This window comes from Leucoraja erinacea, chromosome 14, assembly GCF_028641065.1.
Source record: "Leucoraja erinacea ecotype New England chromosome 14, Leri_hhj_1, whole genome shotgun sequence".
Taxonomy (NCBI): domain Eukaryota; kingdom Metazoa; phylum Chordata; class Chondrichthyes; order Rajiformes; family Rajidae; genus Leucoraja; species Leucoraja erinaceus.
This window is the reverse complement of record NC_073390.1, coordinates 27,405,127-27,427,300: the sequence shown is the minus strand read 5'-3', so window position 1 is coordinate 27,427,300 and position 22,174 is coordinate 27,405,127.

The window sequence follows — 22,174 nt, the reverse complement described above, 5'->3', positions numbered from 1 at the left end:
TTGCAAATTCATGGCTGTTTCACCATTGTCTCTTTTTGGGAAAGGACCACAAGACAGGGTCCTGTCACCACTGGACATGAGTCAGGATCCTGTGTAGCAGCCACGAATGCTCCAATGCATTGCTGAAGGAGGTAACACAAATGGCATTGTAAGAGAATGCCTTGAATTGAATGAAATTAGAGAAAGTCATGTATTGATTTTATATGTTATGAATATAGTATATTTTGGGGAGAAATAGAAAGTCGTTTTACCATTATTATCTTATCAAAAGAGACTGAATAGTTTTTTTGTATTCTTTGTGGTTTAGAAGGATTTAGGGGTGATCTTATTGCTATGTATGATATCCTAAGGGGGTTTGACAAGGTACATGTTGAAATATTCTGTTGAGACATTTTCTCTGACGGGAGAGTCTCAAATGAGGAACATAGTTACACGATAAGGGCTGGTCATTTAAATCTAAGGTGTGTAGAAATTTATTTTTGCAGCAGATGGTGAATCTTTGGAAATCTCTACTTCAGAACATTTGTTGACCAGAACATTAGATGTGTTAAGGTGGAGGTAAATAGATATTTCAAAAAAATGGGAGAATGAGGACCTCCATGTGGCATGGAAGAGAAGCTGAGACCTGGGGCAGATCAGCTATGATTATATTGAATGACAGGGCAGGCCTGAGGAGCCGAGTGGCCCATTCCTGCTCCTGTTTCCTTGTGTTCTTTGGATCCACTTGTTGTTTTCTCTCACCCCCTCCACACCCCCCCCCCCCCCCTCACTTATCTTTGTCCTCTCAATCAACAATCCTTCCACTCCCAAGGATTTGCTGCACTTTCCTGCCATTTGGAATGCAAACATTTTTCCAGCTTCTTTATATTCTGCAGATTTGAGAATCAAATACACAGGACTAGATGTTAAAAGTCCCTTGTGCCAATAGGTGGGGAGCATTTCACGACATCCGTTGATTGTTGAGAGTGGTAGACGCTCAACATCGGTGGGGGGGGGGGGGGTGATACACATATCTTGGCCTGTGTAACCTTCAGGATAGTTGGGCACAGGACACATCATCAGTAGTGTACCCTTGCATCACTGGGTGTTTCGGCCTTTTAACACTATACACCCTCCACAAGGGCGGCCCGCTGCAGGATGATCAGCCCTCAGCGCGTGTCCCGTGTCAAAACATCCCAAAGATTCACCCTGACGTACTTGGGGCCCAGCATGGGTCTTTCCGCTTGAGCCAAATCCACCGGCTGCTTCTTTCAGCCGCCTCTGAGAGTGATCTTATGGTCTTCCGCAGAGCCTGACCGTGGATTCCAAGCTCCTTCAGCAGTCTGATGGTAGATGACGCAACAAATCCTCTGCATCCCACTTCAACTGGATAGACTTTGGTGTTCCAGCCACGCTGCGTTGCCTCTGCTGCAAGCTCTGCGTAGCGCAGCTTCTTACGCTCATAGGCCTCCTCAACACAGTTCTCCCATGGAACTGTGAGCTCTATGATGTAAGCAGTCTTCTGTGAAGGGGACCAGAACACCAAGTCTGGCCTGAGGTTGGTGGAAGCTATTTCAGGTGGAAAAACTAGTTGTCGGCCGATGTCCGCCAGCATCCTCCAGTCACGGGCCCTGCATAGGTTTCCTTCTTCTGATCTGGTGGAAGGATGTTTAGATGTCTTCTGTCCTTCTCGGACAAAGGTTGTTGCCCTTAGGCGGGGGGGGTTGCTTGCTCTCGGAGGCAAGGAGTTGGTCGCACACCGCCTGTTCTCAAGGGCTGATGCCAGGCTTTTTAGTACCTGATTATGCCGCCACGTGTATCTCCCTTGCGTGAGGCTGGTCTTGCAGCCGACCATGATGTGTTTGAGGGTTGCTGGAGTTGGGCAGAGGGCACAGGTTGGATCCTCGCCGTACCACTGCTGGAGGTTCTTTGGTGTTGGAAGCACATCATAAGTCGCTCTGATGATGAAGCTGATCTTGCTTGCTTCCATTTCCCATAGTTCTTTCCAGCTGATCTTCCTCCGCTCCACACCTTCCCACTGCATCCATTGCCCCTGTTTGGCAAGAGAGACCGCCTTTGCACTTCTTGCGGCCTCCTCCTGTCGCCGCACCTCCTCGACCACCAATGTCCTCCGCTCTGATGTTGTGGCCTTTCGCCAAGTTGGTTTACTTGTCGTAAGGCCAAAGCCTCCTCTTCCCTGCTGGACTTGCCCCACGATGTCTTTGTGCCTCAGGGCTGATGAAGCTTGCTGTACTGCATCAGATGGTGTCCACTTCCGGCCAGTTACTAGGGGTGGCGCAACAGCACTGATGGTCTTGTCTCTAGAGCCCCTCAGTGTCATCTGAAGTCTTACTTTAGAACACTTGTATTCCTCTGTTAGACTAGTGAGAGGTAGTTCCAGGACCCCTTTGCCATATAGGCCGATGTTAGTTAGACATCGTGGGACCCCGAGCCATTTCTTCGCGTATGAAGTTATGGTTCGCTCCATCTTCTCCACAGTTGTTATTGGGGCTTCATAAACTGTCAGTGGCCACATCGTCCGAGGAAGGAGTCCAAACTGTAGGCACCAGAGCTTCAGTTTCCCAGGCAGCAGGGTCTGATTGATGTTCTCCAGGCCGTTGACAATCTCTTGCCTTAGTTGTTGCACCTGCTCTTTGTCCTTGAGACTTGCGTTGTACCATCTGCCCAGGCTTTTAACTGGCTGTTCAGACACTGTTGGTATTGGGTCGTCACCGATACAGAACCTTGTGTCTCTAAGCACCCCCTTGACTATGGAAATGCTTCGAGATTTACTTGGTTTAATTTTCATTCGGGCCCACTTGATGAAGTGAAACAAGGTTTCATCGGTTTCTAGCCCCATGCAATGTTCCACACTGGTCTGAGGTGGGAGAAGGTGATTGCACTGGAAGGGGCTGGGTATCTCCCTTGTGGAATTCTGGCTCCACAGGTTTGCTTTCTCTCATTTATACACCATTCAGCTAAACTCATGTCCAATAAAGTTACTCAAAAATGAGAATTTTGTCTTTCACAAGCTTCGGACCCCACTAAACATTGCAATGTAGAGAAAGCATTTATCATTTTTAACAGTACATTCACCCAAACAGCAGTATGATAAGAGATTAGTATATCCTTCATTATAACCTTGGTTGAAGAATAGATATTGACAAGAGGCCTGGGAAAACTTCATGTTGTCTCATCCAGTGCAGCATCTCCTCACAGGACAGCCACTGATGTCAGGATCGATGCTGTGAATCTAAGCTACACTGGCTTCAAAGCAGGATAGATTGATTCCTGGCATCTTTCTATAGGTACTCCAACCAGAATGGCAGTCAATTACGGCAGACTCTAAATCCAGCATGGTCTTGCACAACAATGATGGCTGATATACCATTCACCTTCCCAATTGATTTCAGAGCCTGCCTACTGATTTTTGTATCTTCTAAACAAGAACACAGAAATCACTCAAAACACTAATGATTACCAGGTTTCATCGGTTAAAATATACTTTATTTTCTCATCTTCCTCCCAACACGAATAATCTGGTGGTTTTACGTTCATTGCCAACCCAGTGAATCCCTTTGTTGTGCCTTTGTGTCCTCCTTACAGTTTATTTTAGTGCCTCATTTTGAATCATCAGTTGGTTACATTACAGTTGGTCCCTTCATCCATGTTATGAACATAAATTATCTGCAATAACTGTGTCCCAACGCTGATCCTTCCGGGACCCCATCAGTAACAGTTTGTTAATTTGAAAATGACACATTTACTCTTCATTCTACACCCTGTTCATCAACCAGTCTTCTATCCAAGCTCAAATCATACTCCCAACCCCATGAGGAGGTTATTTTGCGCAACAAAAACTTGTTTGAAATCTCATCACATGTGTCTTTAAAATCTAAATGAACTTCCACTGGTTTTGTATAATGCGCATTTGAGCAGCAGCTTCCAATAATACTGGGTAAACATGATTTACCTTTCTTAAAATCGTGTTGACTCTGCCTAAGCATTTTATGGGGGATTTTTAATGATGGATTCCAATACCTTTTCTAGGTACTATGTCAAGCTCTTTATTTTTATCTGTATGATTTGGTCAATGCCTCACCAAAACCAAGGGGGAAGAGAAAATACTGAGGGCGAACAAGGTAGAACAAGTGGGAACCCCTCAGAGCTCCTCTTCAAGACAGTCATTTCTGGAAGAAGATTAGTAATGCATTCAACAGTACGGGAAAAAGCAAAAAAATAATAAAATGCTGAAAATAAGAAGTACAACCAAACTGTTCAGGTGGCATCAGTGGAGTTAATTAGAGGTTATCTGTAGACCCAAGGTATTTATTTAACCTTAGAAGCATTTCACTTAAGGGGCTGTCCCACTGCAGCGACCTAATCCGCGAGTTCTGGCAAGTTTGCCCTCGACTCATACTCGCAGCATGGTCGACACGAGGTCCTAGGAGGTCTTTGTAACTCTCCTTCATGCTTGAGAGTAGTCCCTGCGTACTCGAGGCCTCAGCTAGGTCGCGGCGTATTTTTCAACATGTTGAAAAATGCACACAAGTAAAAAAAAGGTCGCCATGGAAAAAATCTATACTTTTTTTACTCGTAGGTTTAGTCGAAGTAGATCGTAGTGGGTTGGCATGTTATTCGTAGGTAATCGAGGGTAGTCTAAGGTAGTCGAAGGTAAACGTAGATAGTCTTCAACATAGTCGAAGGGAGGGCGAAGGGAGGTCGAAGGAGGTCGTCTTCACTCTCCACTATTCGGTGTCCAATTTTCGCGAAGCTAGTCGAAAGCTAGTCGAAGGAGGTTTTCTACACAGTCGAAGGAGGTCTTCAACATTACATTTTTTCAAACTCGCCTAAACTCTTCTAAACTCGCCGATTAGGTTGCCACAGTGGGACAGCCCCTTTATTCACACTTATAATTTCTCCTGCATCTTCCTTTTATGCTTCCTCAGTAAAGCAGCTACCATTATCAAGGACCGTTATCTCTTTTCCCCTCTCTCATTGGGATAAAAATACTAAACCTCAAAAGCACTTACTGCAAGATTTAAAAAATATATCTGCCCTGCTGTTATCAGATTCTTGAATGGACCTCTCATAGGCTAGGGATGAATTCCAGATTTTCTAATCTACCTCATTGCAGGCCTTGTCCTTTTTATCTACACTTACCGTGTAATAGTAATGCTATTTTTGCATTCTGTTTCATAAGAACTGATTATAATAACAGAATCATATGGCATGGAAACAGATTTTTCAGCTCATCATTCAGCTCTAAACTGCCCCATCAAAGCTAGTTCCATTTGCCTGCGACTGGCTAAATATCCCTCTCTATATATTCCTATCGGCATACCTGTCCACATGTGTTTAAAATGATGAATATCTTTTAAACTGGTTTAATAAAATAAGGTTTCCCACTCACAATGGCTGGAACTTCACTGAAATTTTTGACCTACACCACAAAACAGTCAAAGTAAATCTGCCCCAAATCTGACTCCCAAAAATAAGGAGGGTGGAGTACCTCAGAGCACGTAAGTGCTGAATTAATATTGGTGTTTCGCCTGAAAGTTGTGGAGATCATCAAAAGTCACAGTCACTGGCAAAATGCATTGAGTCTGTTGGCCTGTCACCAGTGTGATGAAATCTCAGTCTTACTCATCACCAGGAATCATATAGTCATAGAGAATTGTAACACACGAACAGGCCATCCAACACACTGAGACCATGCCAACCATCAGCTACCCATTATTACACCAATCTACCCAAAGCTCATTAATACCCACTCCCCAAATTCTTCTGCTTACCTACACACCAGGGGCAGTAAACCAACTGACCCACATGTCTTTGCTAGAAAACTGGAGTATCTGGAGTAAACTCAGGCAGTCACAGACAGCACTGGAGGACAGGATTGAACCTGGGTCTCTGGAGCTGTGAGGCAGCGACTCTACCCATTGCACCACTGTGCACTCACCTGTGTTCTCTTTATTCTCCTGTCACTGGAAGCAGTTTTTTTTCTTCCTAGCTTTCATGATTTTAAATGAGTATTTCAAATCTACCATTTACCTTCTCTGTTATCAGGAAAACAACTGAATCTTCTCCCTGCCATTCAGCCCTCTCCTCCCTGAAACAATGAATAAATCTGCACTGCACCTTCATCAGGGCAGGAAAGTGTAGTGTGGAATCGCCCACAGTATTGATGCTGAAGCAGCATTTGTATGACATAAACAGATACAGTGATTTAATTGCCTCATTCCAGATCTTTTGGGAAAGGGGTCAAAAATCTATCAGTTGTTTTAATGGGCTCTTTCATTCTTATTGACAAACTCATTACTGGTGAGAGAAATCATAAAGTTTCCTAATAAGACATGCAGGAATGGAGAGCAAGCTCTGAATGGAGAACATGAATGATGAGAAGAGGTTAGACAAGTTTGGTTTAGGAAAGAACTGCATCTGCTGGTTTGAATCGAAGGTAGACACTTAATGCTGGAGTAACACAACGGGAAAAGCAGCATCTCTGGAGAGAAGGAATGGGTGATGTGGATTGTTTTCTTTGGAGCATTGGTGGCTGTGGGGGTGACCTGATTGAAGTGTAGCAAATGATGAGAGGAGTAGGTAGGGTAGACAATCAGGGTTATTTTCGCAGGATAGAAATGTTAAAGTACTACAGGGTATAGGTTTCAGTTGAAAGTGGGAAAGTTTAAAGTGGATGTGCGGGACAAGTTTTTTTACACAGCACATTAGGAGCCTGTAATGTGCTGCCCATGGATTTGGTAGAAGCAGATAGAATAGTACTGTTAAAGAAGCAATTAAACAGACACATAAATAGATGGTATGATTTAAGGTGAGGAGAAAAAATTAATAGGATCCTGAGAGGCAACTCTTTTTCACAGAGGGGTGGTACGCATGTGGAAACATCTGCCAGATGAGGTGGTTGAGGCAAGTACTATAACAACATTTCAAATACATTTAGACAGGTACATGGATGGGAAAGATTGGGAGGAATATGGGCCAAATGCTGGGAATTGTGTAAATGGGCAATTTGGTCAGCATGGATGAGTTGGGCTGAAGAACCAGTTTCTGTGTGGGTGAGATTAGTTTAGATTGGCGTCATAATCAGAGCAGACATTGTGGGCTGAAGGGATTGTTCCTGTAGTGTGCTATGTTCTATCTATGTTCCTGGGAGTAGACAACCACCTGCTTCACTTTCCCCTCATTGACTGGGACTGTACCTACCTGGAGTGGACCTACCTGTGACAGCTTGAATGATGAGTCCGTTTCTGATCTGATAACATTCAGGATTGCCAGCTGTAAGGATGGTCAAATACTTTGTGGTTTTGAATGCTTCTGCCTTCACAGGCATGAAAAAAATATTCATGCATTTAATGATAAAGAAAACCATTTAAAGTACTTAAAATATAAGAAAACAATTGAAGATGTTTAAATTAATTTAACAATTAAGAAAAATGTATATTATCTATAACGTGACCCCCCTTGAAACCCTTCACTCCACTGAAATGAATGGTATAGTTGAATCTGCAGCAGGTCTAACTGGGTTGGTTGAACAGGCAGATTGACTGGGACAACCACAGAAAGTGAACTGAATGGGCTGTAGTGCCTGTTTCCACACCATCTCTTTTTGATTCTTTGACTAGAAATATCTTCCCTTCATCTATCCTATGAAAGCTACTCATCAATTCACTGACCCCCGAACATCTTGGGACAAAGGAGCTTGAGCCGATATAGTCTTATTGAACCTTTGAGCTGTTATCATCCTCTTGGATCGTTTTGCACTTCCATCAGTGCCTCCATATTCTTTTTACAACATAACTAATGAATTATCCACAGGTTCCCAAAGTCAGGATCAACAAAGATTTAATTTGTCCAACATAACTTCCCAGGCTTTTTAATTCTATTCCTCTATAAATGAGGCATAATTTTTGTTTGCATTTTATGGCCTTGTTCTGCTTTATCTCCATCCCTAACTCCCTTTACTGCTCTACTTCAATTAGCCTCTTATTTGCAAAAGCATCTTAACTCTTAATGACAAAAGGAGGCCAGTCATCCTAGCAGGGCGATGCCAGCTCCCGGGGAAGTTATCCCATTAATCACAACCCCCATCTCTTTATTCCCTGTAGCCTTGGAACTTACTCTCTATCACATACCCATCACCACACCAGTAATTCTTGTTTCGTCATTAAGCTGCACTAGGTATAACTTTCAGCAGCTATTTAACCTATCAAACAGCATGCTTTTGGGATGTTGGAGGAAACCGGAGCACGCTGGGACAAAGAGTGAACATGCAGACTCAACACAGACAGCACTTTAGGGTAGGAGTACTGTACCATAGATTTATAGTGGATATTTAGATCCTGAATATTTTGTTTATATTTGTCATCCAGTTTGGAGTTTTTTTTCTTCTATTTTTGTGAGTGTTTGATACAATTATTTAATATCAGTGATTGTAACAAAAAAAGTGTCTCTTTTCAATCTCGTAGGTCAGCTAGATCCAAAGAACAAATTCCATTATTTTCAAAATCACAACATTACCAATGCTTTATAATCTGACTGGTGGTTTGTCAGTGACTGTAGAAGTCACTGCCACATTTACAGACCATACAGACCTCTCTTCATTGTTTCCGCAATAATATCATTTCTTTCATTTTCTCCCATCTCCTGTTCCACCATCACCAACTAGTGCTGCCACAAATACTATTGTACAGTTATCTTTGCATGCACATTTTGAAAGTAATGTGCAATTTTTAGAGAGAATGTTGTAAGTTATATTTTCTTGCCATTCTTGTAGATTTTTTTTTTTTTTTTCATGTTGTTCCTCTGGATTTTTTTTAGCAATTGGTTAACACTAAAAGTTTCAACACAAGAACACAAGAGAATGGGATAGAGTAGCCCACCAGGCCCCGTAAGCCTACACTGCTATTTCATGTGAATTAGACTTTAGACTTTCGAGATACAATGCGAAAACATGCCCTTTGGCCCACACATACCAGCGATCACTGTCACTATCCTACACACTAGGGACAATTTACAGTTTATCAAAGCCAATTAACTTACAAACCAAATGTCTTTGGAGTGTGGGAAGAAACCGAAGCACCCAGAGAAAACCCTCACTGTCACAGGGAGAATGTACAAACTCCATATAGACAACACCTGTAGCCAGGATCGAACCTGAGTCTCTGGTGCTGTAAGGCAGCATCTCTATCACTTTGCCACCATGCCACCCCAGGCATGATCAGGTGATCATGCCTGATCTGTCCATGGCCTCAACATCTCCTTGGTACCAGTCTCTCATGACCCTCAATCCTCCGATTGACAAATCATCATCGGCGGTCACTCAAAACGTATATGACTGTCCTCTCCTCTCCATAGGGTCGTCTATTTGTGGGTTTGCAGATGTCTGTGGAGGCCGATCCACGATCCACACACCTTGGTGCAACGTGGGCAGTGGAGACTGGCGGTGGTTGGTAGTCGTCGAGCCCCCTTCTCTCTCTCCTTATGGTGCAGTAGCTTTGTCTCTGCGACACGGCGTAGTTCCATTTCGTGATGTGCAGTTCCTTCCTTCACGGGTTTCCTCCAGGAGCACCTGTCCAGTTCAATGTGGTCCCTGTTGCTTGATGTGATGTGGAATTTCTTCAGACTGTTCTTGATGATGTCCTTGAAACATTTCTTTGGCCCGCCGGGGGCTCGCCGACCTTCCTTCCATTGAGAGTACAGGATTTATTTAGGGAGAAGTGTGTTGGACATGTGTATGACATGGCCAGTCCATCGAAGTTGGTGCTGCATTATTGTGGTGGTGATGCTGTTCATGTTGGCTTCCTCCAAAATGCTGATGTTTGGTGCATTTGTCCTCCCCGCTGATCCTCAGAATCTATCGTAAGGATCTTTGATGGTATTGTTCCAGGGCTCTCAGGTGCCTGCTGCAGGTGGTCCGTGACTCGGCTCCATACAACAGAGTGGAGATATCTACCTACCTTTATAGTTCTACGTATAAGTAAATATTTCTAAGTTAGAGAAATATTTATTCACCACAATCATTCTGGCAGATAATTCTGGAGATTCATCAGTCCCTGTGAAAATAAATTTCTACAAATCTCCATTTTAAATGACTGCTTTAATTTTGTAACTATGTGCTGTTGCCTTTACCACTATTAGAGACATCTCAGAACCTACCCTGTCAAGCCCCCTTAAGATTTTAGTTGTCTCAAAGTCCACCCTCATTCTTCTAAAAACTCTAATGAATACCGGCCTAAACTGATTGGCTGTTCTATACCCTTTATTGGAGCTACCACTATTAAAGTATTCAATGACAAGCCTTTGTTTTTAGAAACAAAAAGCTGGACTAACTCAGTGGAACAGGTAACAAATATAGTGCAAATAATAATAATATAGTCTTTTGCAGGGAAGGAATGGGTGACATTTCGGGTTGAGACGTCTGAAGAAGGGTCTCGACCTGAAACATCACCCGTTCCTTCTCTCCAGCGATGCTGCCTGTCCCGCTTTTTGTTTCTATCTTCGATTTAAACCAGCATCTGCAGTTCCTTTCCCACAGCATGTGGTTTTATTGACTTAACTGTAATGTGTATTCAGAATTAATAGAATGTGAGTGTGTGCAAGAGAATTCTGCAATGGAGCTCAGGGCTTGTTATAACAGTGTAGCGGTTGAGGAGGACATTTGCTTTTTCTGCAACTATTTGATGAAAGGTTACCTCAGGAGCAGGAACACAGCCTTGTGCGTTAGAGAGTAGCTGCGAAAAGTCACTGATGGGCAAATAAAAAGCAGCTAATTTGAAAGGCTGGGGTTAGGGGGCTCTCCATCACTGCTATTTGCAACCAATTTTAGCTCGCAGTTTTCAGTTCTCTTGATCCTGGTGCTTTCACCAACCATTTATTCACTGTGTGACGTCCATGCACTATCACCACAAACAACTGAAATAGCCCCAATCTAACACAGCTAAACTGAGATTCCTAACAAGTACAAAGCAGGGAGAACATTAATCTTTATTGTAAATGAAAATGCGGCAGTAGAAGCAGTCAATTAACCGTCGACAGGTTGATAGATGGAGCTCGGGAATGAACGCTCATTTGTGTTCTAATGAGTTGGGGGAGGGAAAGGAACAGCTCCCCTGACACTCCAAAGCCTGCCAGTGGATCTCTGAACGGCACTACAGTTGTGGTCATGGCAATCGCCACATTACTGCACAGCGTCTTCTCGTTGCAAGATGATTCAGAATTTACCATTTGCAGTGAAGCTCACAGCTCCAAGGACCCAGGTTCTACTCTGACCTCGGGTACTGCCTGTGGAGTTTGCATGTTCTCCCTGTGACCACATAAGTTTCCATTGGAAACTCTGATTTCCTCCCACACATTAATCTCATCACTGCCATCAGGAAGAAGGTACAGGAGCCTGAAGACTGTAACGTCCAGGTTCAGGAACAGCTACTTCCCCACAGCCATCAGGCTATTAAACACAACGAATAACCTATGAGCTCTGAACTGCAAAAGACTATATTATTATTATTTGCACTATATTTGTTATTTGTTGAACGTTTTCTTTTTTTCCCCCCCATTATATACAATGTTTACATATTCACATATTCTGTTGTGCTGCAGCAAGTAAGAATTTCATTGTCCTGTCTGGGACATTTGACAATAAAACACTCCTGGCTCTCTTGACTCTTGAACATGTAATAGTAGGCTAACTGGATGCTGTAGATTAACCTCAATCATTTGCCTATGGGAAAAAGAATTAAAGAGGAGTTAAGAAACTTGTTTGAGAGAAAATATGTTCAGGGTTGTAGGGAAAAGAAAAATAAGAGGGTCAATGTGACCAATGGGACTGCTTCTCAGGAAGCATAACCATTGTGACCATGGTTATAATGGGCTGGTGTTTTGTCATAAGCAATAGGAGTCTTCAAGTGGACCTCTACTCTTTTCTCCCAAGGTTTTCTGTGTAGAAGTTGACTGGGAACAGGACACACTCACAGAGTTCAGTTCCAATTTCAGCATTTACTTTGTTGCATAACATTTACTGAACAGAAGGCAGATCCTTAGACTTACCGATGGAGGTCGATAGATGGCGAACCGTATCACTGTCTGGATGACAAACTCATCTCTCACTCTTACATCCCAAACTCTGGGCTGCTCCATCATTACAGTATGTCCATATGTCGTAAAAAGATCATCCACACAATCATAGAGTCTTAAGAGTCATGGAACAAAACAGGAACTTCAGCCCACTAAGACCATACCAACCACCAACCACCTATCTACATATATCCCATCTTATTCTCCCCACATTTCCATTAACCCCATGAATTCCATCATATGCCCACACTATGGAATGGATTGCAGATGCCAATTAACCTTCCAACCTGCATGTCTTTGGGATATGGGAGAAAACTGGAGCACTTGGAGAAAACGCACATGGTCAGGGGAACCTGGGTCTCTGGAGCTGTGAGACCATGACTCTATCACCTGTGCCTGCCCAGGTTTGTTATTGCTGGGCAATCACAAATATGCAACTTTTCGTAAAACTATTGCAAGTATCTGAAATAAAAAATCCCAGGAAATGCTGGATTGGGTTGGGTCCGTGGAGGGAAAAACTTTGTTTCAACTTGATATCCCTTCATTGGAACTTTATAGTACATGTGACATCTGGTTCCCTTTCCTTGTTATTGTGCTCTCTCTTCAGCCATAACATGTTCACTCAGTTGACAGGATTATCCATCATGGTTTGTGAAACGTCTTAAAGATGCCTTTCCAAAACCAACACTCACTGCTGGTTTCTGAAACAAATGCACAATTGCTTTATGCAAATCCAACAGCCCAATGTGAGATTGAGAACACACTGAATCCATTATAGCAGGGCCCTGTGCGATTAGATTGGGAGCAGCACACCAAGCCACACTTACAGAAAGTACTGACAAGTCTTTGACATCTGCCTAAATCACAGACTCCAGCATGACCCGCTGAATTACTCCAGCAGATTGTTTGGTTGCCAGCTATTAAAGTTCTGAATTAAAAAAATATTCAGAAGCAGTCAAATCAGTAAAGCTACGGAAATGAGGTGTGCTGTATTAACCCACCTGCTGCTCCAGTAGAGGAAGTGGTGCCGTAAGAAGGAGGGGAGGTTCGACACTGTGAGGTTGCGATTGGTATCTCTTGATGGTACAGAGTAGGCAGCATTGCTTATGGCTGGGGCAGACCTCCAGTGGTGTACCTGGTGTCTGTGGCTCTTCTTTTAACATGCCTTTCTCAGCGGCACACCACACGTTGCAGTTACTATCATGAAAAGCAGCAGATACGTGGGATCACCACGGCCTCGCAGGTTCCACTTCATGTCAACCACCTTCCTGAATTGGAAATACACTGTGTTTAAATCCCCGGCAGCTCAGAGGGAACATGTTCACCAGAAGGTCCACAGCGGTTCAAGTAAATGACTTGCCACCACCTTCCGAAAGGCAATGAGGGATGGGCAATAGACGCTGACCTTGCTGCCAACACCCAGATCCGAGAAAATGAATATATGAATAAATATATTGCCACCACTGCTGTTCATTCTCAACACATTCAATTCAGTAGCTGCAGATTTAGTAGCTGAATTGGACTGAAATCTACTAGGTCCTGTAACGAGTTAATATTTAGCAAGGCTGATATGTTGTGGGTTAAGATGTTAAGATAAACCTATTTTGTTCTGTTGAAGGGTCTTGCCCTGGTTCGAGTATGGTCCTGCCTTGCTCCATCTTTGTTAAGTACCAATCTGGTATCGGGTAGATCAAAGAGCCAATACCTCACGAAAATGTCCTCCCAGTGATATTGACTTCTAACCTTCGTGGGAAGAGGCCGATTGTGAGAGAGGTAATGATTGGGGGATCATCAACACAGTGGTTGATTGGGGAGGGAGTTCTTGAAATGGGTGATTTAAGGGCGATAAATTAATTGGGAGAAATGGGGCTGATCTGGAAATTAGAGGACAACCCAACCAAGGTAGTCCACAATCAGGTCAATTTTGTTTAAACTGACTTTTCATTTTGGTGACAGTTTGGCGGCCTGAAGAACGACAACTGAAGTTTCCAACAGATCTTTATTCAAAAGTTCGGTTTCCAGTATACAGTTTCTCTAGACACGTCTGGCCACAACGGTGGTCAGCGCTGAACTAACGTGCGAAAGCAAAAAACGCACAAAACAAGCAGCTCCTCCCGAGTCACGTGACCGCGGCTTCCGAACGCCGGGTTCGATACCTGCGTGCGCCAGCAGGCACCGCTACATCAGCATTAATCCTTCCCTATCTGACACAGTTTTCTATTTACATGTACAATGAGTCTGTGCCTTTACTATACCTGCAGACGGGGCAGCAGTGAGGGGTGCTAGGTGTCTGCCATCCTAGAGGCACAAGTGGCTAATGTGAGATGCAGGACATGGGTGTAGTGGCCACTCTCAAGCCCAGGCCCATCGCATCATTTGTTCCCCCCACAAGAGCAGGTATCTCACCTTCAGACACCCAATGGTCAGAGGTTGAATAAAATGATACTGGGCAACCAGGCTGCATTAGAAGTAATTAGAATGGGTCTGATAGAGGAGAAGTGCCCTGTCTCTCAGGCCACTACAAGGTTGATAAAGTGCATGTAGAGAGTGAGGGACGAGAATAGGCATCCAGCTGTAATGCGTTTATATCAGGCTGCATTCAGCCATGTCCTGAGATGGATAACATCAGCAAACCTGCCCTTTAGTATTCTCCAACGGGAAAACAAAGGCAAGCAGGCCATGAGAATTACTCTGGGGGAGGCTGCATGACAAAATGGGGAAAGTAAGGGATATAAATGAATTCATCGATCAATCCATTTTATGATTTACTAACATGCTGGTGGCAGGATAGAAGTGATGCCATTAGAATGCTGGCTGTTATTCTTTAACGCAAATGCATTTGTCTTTGTTGAAAGCTTCTTGGTACTTCCCTGAAGCTACAGTGGACCTGAACAGCAGAGTTGGCGATGACAGAGCAAGGGCAATGAAGGGATGGTTCACTGGCTAATGAATTGGGCCCGACCTCACGTAAAGAATGAATTTAGTGAGACTGCGACTGGGCTGTGCACAAAATGGAATGAATTGCAGATAGTTTTAAAAAAAACGAATAATGGTATTTGTAAGCTAGTAACATGTAGAACTGGGTGGTAGTATGGGGAAAAGCAGTGTAAACTACCTAGACTTTCCAACTGCATTTCATCCTTGCTGAGAATGGCACTCCCCAGCTCAGCCATCTGCAAGGACCAAGGAGTGGCCATGGAATGATGGCCCGGAAGTAGGGGGGTGTCATGGCCATAATTCCCCAGCGGGTCTATCTAGGGTGATTGACAGCTGGTGTGGACTCAGTGGGCAAAAGGCTTTCTGTGCAGTATCCCTTTATGATTCTGAAAGTAGAAATGCAAGGATTTTAGAAATAGTGGGAGTTTGGAAAGTAATGATCTTTGAAGGGAGCTGTGGTTCTTGAATACAAATCTTCACGCCAGCGATACAATCTCACAGTACTCACCACTCCTCCTCACATCAGCAGGCATCTCACCTTCAGGCATCCAGTTGTCAAAAGTTGAAGAAAATGCTACTGAACAGCCAGGCTGTCAGAGAGGTTATTAGAGTGGGTCTGACAGAGGAGAGGCTCCCTCTCCTGTAGAACATAAAGTGTTCTAACTCAATAAGTCAATGGAGGAATAGATAGATGGCGTTTTGGATCATGACCCTTCTTCAGACTGATTGTAGTGGAGGAGAGAAAGTTGGAAAAGGAGTGGATGCAGAACAAAGTCTGGTAGGTGATAGTTGAATTGAGGTGTGTGGGAGGGGGGGGGGAGGATAAAGAAGACTAATATTGAGGAAATTAATTCGAGAATTTAATGTACATACCGTTAGGTTAATCTATCAAAACCGAATATGAGGTGCTGTTACTCCATTTTGTGTCACTCTGGCAATGAAGGAGGCCCAGAACAGAAGGTCAGAATGGGGATGAGAGGGAGAGTTAAAATGATTCACAACTGGGAGATCCAGCAGGCCTAGGTAGACCAAGCAGAAGTGTTCAGCAAAATGATAATCTGGTCTATGCTTAGTCCCCTTTCCCCCCCATCCCTGTCCTCTTCCATCTATAATAAAGTCTAGTCTAATCTAATCTAATCTAATCTAATCTAATCTAATCTAATCTAATCTAATCTAATCTATGAAGGGTGGAGAGAAGCAGCAGTCAGAAGCAGTGAGAGCGAGGATTGGCTGGAAGTAGGTGAGTCAGAGGGAAAGAAGATTTAAAAAGAGCGCCAAAGCCAAGGTTCGAGTAATTTATATATTGGCCCCAAAGTATTTGATTAGGTAACAGGTAAAGAAGTGCAGCTGTAGTGGAGCGGCCTTGTTGAGAGCGGCCTTGATGAGGTGAAGTGTCTTTGGCTCAAGTGCCTTTGGTGAGTAAAGTGTGAGTCTTTGGCGAGGAGGCTGAGGCAAGGAGGCTGAGGCAAGGAGGTTACACTTGATTAGAAATTTGTGATTTTTTTGTCCACTGAAGAAATGGCAGGCAGGTTGGTACAGTGTGTTGCCTGCAGGATGTGGGAAGTCTGGGACACTGCTGGTGCTTCTGGAAACTACACCTGCAGAAATTGTGTCCAGGTGCAGCTCCTGAATGAACGTGTTGTGGAACTGGAACAGCAGCTGAATGACCTCAGGGCCATCCGGGAAAACAAAAGTTTCTTGGACAAGACCAACAGTGAGGTTGTCACATCAAGGATGCAGGAGGAGCGAAGGCGGGTGACTGTGAGAAAGAGGAGTAAACGTGGAGTGCAGGAGACCTCGGTGGCTATACCTACTGTAAACAGGTGCACCCTCTTGGGAGCAGACGACACAACAAGATTGAGTGGTAGCCAGGCATGTGATTCCAACCATGGTGCTGAGGCCCAATGGGGAAGAGTGACGTCAGGCAGAGCCATAGTGGTGCGAGACTCCATCTTCAGAGGTGCGGACAGGAGATTCTGCGGCAGCAGGCGAGACTCAACGATGGTGTGTTGTCTCCCTGGTGCCAGGGTCCAGGACATCTCAGAGCGGATGCACGGCATCCTTAAGAGTGAGGGGAAGCAGCCAGAGGTTGTTGTGCATGTAGGCACAAATGATACAGTATAGGTCGGAAGAGGAAGGAGGTTCTGCAGCAAGAATTTACAGAATTGGGTGGAGACTAAAAAGCAGGACCTGCAGGGCAGTGATCTCAGGATTGCTTCCAGTACCTCGTGCTAGTGAAGGTGAGAATAGGAAGATAGGGGAAATGAATGGTGTTGGTGCAGGGAGCAGGGATTCAAATTTCTGGATCATTGGGATCTCTTCCGGGGCAGGGGTGACTTGTAAAAATGGGACGTGTTGCACCTAAACTGGAGGGGGACCAACATCCTAGCGGGAATGTTTGCTAATGCTGTGTGGGAGGGTTTAAAATAGATTGGCAGGGGGGTGGGATCTCGTGTAGGACAGAGGCACATGAGAGGCTGGAAGTTGGTATGGAGGGTGGTGTGGGAGAGGTTAGGGGACAGAATAGGCATGTGAAAGGCGGAGAGCGAGGAAGGAGGGTTGGTTTAAACTGCACGTATTTTTTTGCAAGAGGCCTAATGGGTAAGGCCAGATGAGCTTTGGGCATGGATAGGTACGAGCGACTGGGACGTTGTAGCCATGACTGAAGCCTGGTCAAGGGAGGGGCAGGACAGCAGCTCAATGTTCCGGGGTACAGGAGTTTCAGGAGAGACAGGGGTGAGGGAAAAAAAGGATGGGGTGGGGTTGCATTGTTGGGTAAGGAGGATGTCACGGCTGTGTTCAGAGGTGACATTACGGACGGTTCGTCTAATGAGGCTATATGGGTGGAGCTGAGGACCAAGAAAGGGATGATCGCCTTATTTACTCCTCTTTCTCACAGACCCCCAAATAGTCAACGGGAATTAGAAGAACAAATGGGCCGGGAGATTGCAGACAGCTGCCGGTCAAATAAGGTTGTTGTAGTAGGGTATCTTAACTTTCCCAATATAGACTGAGAAAATCAAAGCGTGAAGAGTTCAGATGGGGTGCAATTCTTCAAAAGTGTTCAGGAGAGTTTTCTTAAGCAGTATGTGGAGGCCACCACATGTGAGAGGGCTATGCTGGATCTAGTATTGGTAAATTGGAAAGGGCAAGTTAATGACGTGTGTGTGGAGGAGCCTTTTGGGACCAGTGACCACAGTTCGATTAGGTTTAAGATAGTTATGGATAGGGACGGAGAGGGTCCACATGTTAAAATTCTCAACTGGGGTAAGACCATCTTTGAGGGTATGAGAGAAGGTCTCGCTCAAGTTAACTGGAGCAGGTTATTAGAGGGGAAAGGACCATCAGCCAAATGGGATGTTTTTAAAAGTGTACTGAAGAAAGCTCAGGATGTGTACGTCCCCGTTCGAGTGAAGGGCAAAGCAGGCAAACGTAAGGAAGCTTGGCTGACGAGGGAAATTGGGACATTAGTCAAAAACAAGAAGGATGCATGGGCCTGGTATGGGCAGCTGGGATCAAGTGCATCCCTGGAGGAATTTTGGGAACTAAGGAGTAAACTAAAAAAGGAAATCAGAAGGGCAAAAGGGGGCAAGGAGATAGCTCTGGCAGGTAGCATTAAGGACAATCCCAAAAGACTTTATAAATACATGGAGAAAAGGGTAACTAGAGAGAGAGTGGGATCTCTCTGAAATCAAAGCTGTCACCTCTGTGTGGAGCCACAGGAGAGGGGGAAAGTCCTAAATCCTCTGTATTTACCGAGGAGAAAGACAGTACGACAGAGGAAATTGGAGCAGTCACTTGTGAGAGCAGTCAGGGTTACTGTTGAAGAAGTACTGAAGGTACTGTCGTGTTTGAAGATTGACAAATCTCCAGAGCCTGATCAGATATATTCAAGGACATTGTGAGAAACTAGAGAGGAAATTGCAGGAGCCCTGGTTGAAATTTACGATTCATCCTTAAATACAGGAGAGGTGCCAGAAGACTGGAGGGTGGCAAATGTTGTACATCTTTTCAAGAAGGGCTGCAGGGAAAATGCTGGGAACTATAGGCCAGTGAGCTTAACATCTGTTACTGGAGAGTATTCTGAGGATATACAGGCATTTGGGTGGGCAAGGGCTGATTAGGGATAGTCAGCATGGTTTTGTATGTGGGAAGTCGTGTCTCATAAATCTGATTGATTTTTTTGAAGACGTGACCAAAAAGGTTGATGATGGCAGAGCTGTAGATGTTGGGTACATGGACTTCAGTAAGGCGTTTGACAGGTTTCCACATGGTAGACTGCTCTGGAAGGTTAGATCGCATGGGATCCAATGAGAGATTGCTAAATGGATAGCAAATTGGCTCCATTGGATGAAGCAGAGGGTGATGGTAGAAGGTTGCTTCTCAGACTGGATGCCTGTGACTAGTGGTGTGCCTCAGGGTCCAGTGCTGGGCCCATCACTGTTTGTCAGCGATGTGGCGGCTCCTAAGGGTTGTGCCACTATACTGCCGAACCCCTCGCACCACATTGGTGACCCCACCATGATGCCCACCGGACGCCACTCCAGAGGCCGTACGAGGGCCCGTTCCGGGTGCTGGAACACGGGCAGTCGACTTTTGTCCTGGACATGGGGGGCCGACCGGAGGCCGTGTCGATTGACCGTTTAAAGCCGGCGCACCTGGACATTGACCAGCCGGTGCTGGTTGCTCAACCTCGGCCCCGAGGGCGCCCCCCCTCATGACTCCCTCCACCTGTCACTCCACCTGTCCCGCCGGTCCCTCGACCTGTCCCTCCACCTATGTCCCCGCAAGCCCCGGGATCTGCTGACTTCCGCACGCGGGCCGGCCGGGTCGTGCGCCCGCCGGTGCGTTTTGTGCCTCTGGTTCTGGGGGGGGGGGTCCTGTGGCAGCTCCTAAGGGTCGTGCCATTATACTGCCGAACCCCTCGGCACAGGAGTGGTGCAGTCCGGAGGCGGCTCTCAGCCGGAGGGTTTAAAAGGCAGGGTTTGGGTGCCATCTTCCTCTGGTTTTCGTCGTCCCTTCAACCGGGAGGAATAAAATAAAGGTGCTTCTCAAAACACTGGACTTCGTGCCTCCTTTTGAGACCCACGCACCACAGCGACATCAATGATTTGGATGCGAACATACAAGGCAAGATTAGCAAGTTAGTGGTTTTGCAGATAGTGAAGATAGTTGTGAATGATTGCAGCAGGATCTGGATTGGTTGGCCAGGTGGGCGGAAGAATGGTAGATGGAATTTAATACAGAGAATTGTGAGGTGTTGCGTTTTGGGACATCAAACAAGGGCAGGACCTACACAGTAAATGGTAGGCCTCTGGGTAGTGTTGTTCAGCAGAGGGATCTAGGCGTACAGGTGCATGGTTCCTTGAAGGTCAAGTCGCAGGTAGATAAGGTGGTCAAAAGGGCTTTTGGCACTTTGGCCTTCTTCAGTCAGAGTATTGAGTATAGAGGTTGGGAGATCATGTTGCAGTTGTATAAGACGTTGGTGAGACCACATTTAGAATATTGTGTTCAGTTCTGGGCACCATGTTATAGGAAAAATATTGTCAAGCTTGAAAGGGTTCAGAAAAGATTTATGAGGATGTTGCCAGGACTAGAGGGTGTGAGCTATAAGCAGAGGTTGAGAAGGCTGGGTCTCTATTCCATGGAGCACAGGATGATGACGGGAGATCTTATAGAGGTATACAAAATCATGAGAGGAATAGATCGGGTAGATACACACTCTTTTGCCCAGAGTAGGGGAATTGAGGACCAGAGGACATAGGTTCAAGGTGATGGGGAAAAGATTTAATAGGAATCTGAGGAGTAACATTTTCACACAAAAGGTGGTGTGTGTATTGAACGAACTACCAGAGGTGGTAGTTGAGGCTGGGGCTATCCCATCGTTCTCGAAAAAGTTAGACAGGTACATGGATAGAACAGGTTTCGAGGGATATGGACCAAGCGCAGGCAAGTAGGACTAGTGTAGCTGGGACATTGTTGGCCAGTGTGGGCGAGTTGGGCCAAAGGGCCTGTTTCCACATTGTATCACTCCATGACTCTATCTCTTGCCATGGTCTCCTTGTGGTGACTCTAATGGGTCTCCTGTCCCTCAGTGTGCATGACCTGGCAGGTATATGGACCTCAGTATAATTTACATGATCTTCAGTTAGGCCTTTGATAAGATTCCACAAGATAAATTGGCCCAAAAGCAGATAAGGCAGCAAATTGTACTATACCTCTTATGTGTGCCCAGCTACCAGATTATTAATCTCTGTTGACACTTTCAGTGATCCTTGAATTTGTGCAATAAAGTTCCTCAATTCCTCAATACTCCAAACTGGATCCAAAACTGACTTGGAGATAGGAGGCAGATTGTGGAGGGTTGTTTTTGTGATTTGAAGCCTGTGATTTTTGGACCTTACTGTTTGTTATATACATTAACAATTTGAACATGGGTGTAGGAGGCATGATCAGTATGGTGGTAGATAGCGAGGAGGAGAGCGGCCAGCTACTGGAAGACATTGATCAGTTGGTAAAATGGACAGAGCAATGGCAGATGAAATTTAATCTTGGAAAGTGCAAAGGTGATGCACGTTGGGATAACTGATAAGGGTAGAGCATACACAGTAAATGATGGAGCCCCAGGGAGTATTGAGGAACTAAGGAACTTTATTGCACAAATTCAAGGATCACTGAAAGTGTCAACAGAGATGAATAAACTGGTAGCTGGGCACACATAAGAGAAATGAGGTATAGTACAATTTGCTGCCTAATCTGCTGTGTGGTTCTAACCTTTTCTGTTTTATTTCAAATTTCCAGCACCTGCTTTTGTGACGATTGTTTAACATTAGAGAAATATCCTTGAAAATATATGGAATATAAATTCTTGTTAAAACAATTGAACATAAACCTTGCTCCCATTGCTGGCACCATTTTCGCTCCACACTTTCTTACGTTGATAAATGTCAAACAACATGGACTTTGGACCTCGAACTGTGTTCTCATTTTGGAGAAACGTTTAGATTGAAAACTGTCCTTTGAAATGTTCAAAGGTCTTTGACTAAAGAAAATGAGGATTTGTTTATTTTTCCTGACAATCTAATGACGGGTTGAGGATGTAGTACACACTTCTGTTAAATCAGTAATTTGAGCCTAAATTTGCCGTCTTTTCATGCAACATGGTTTG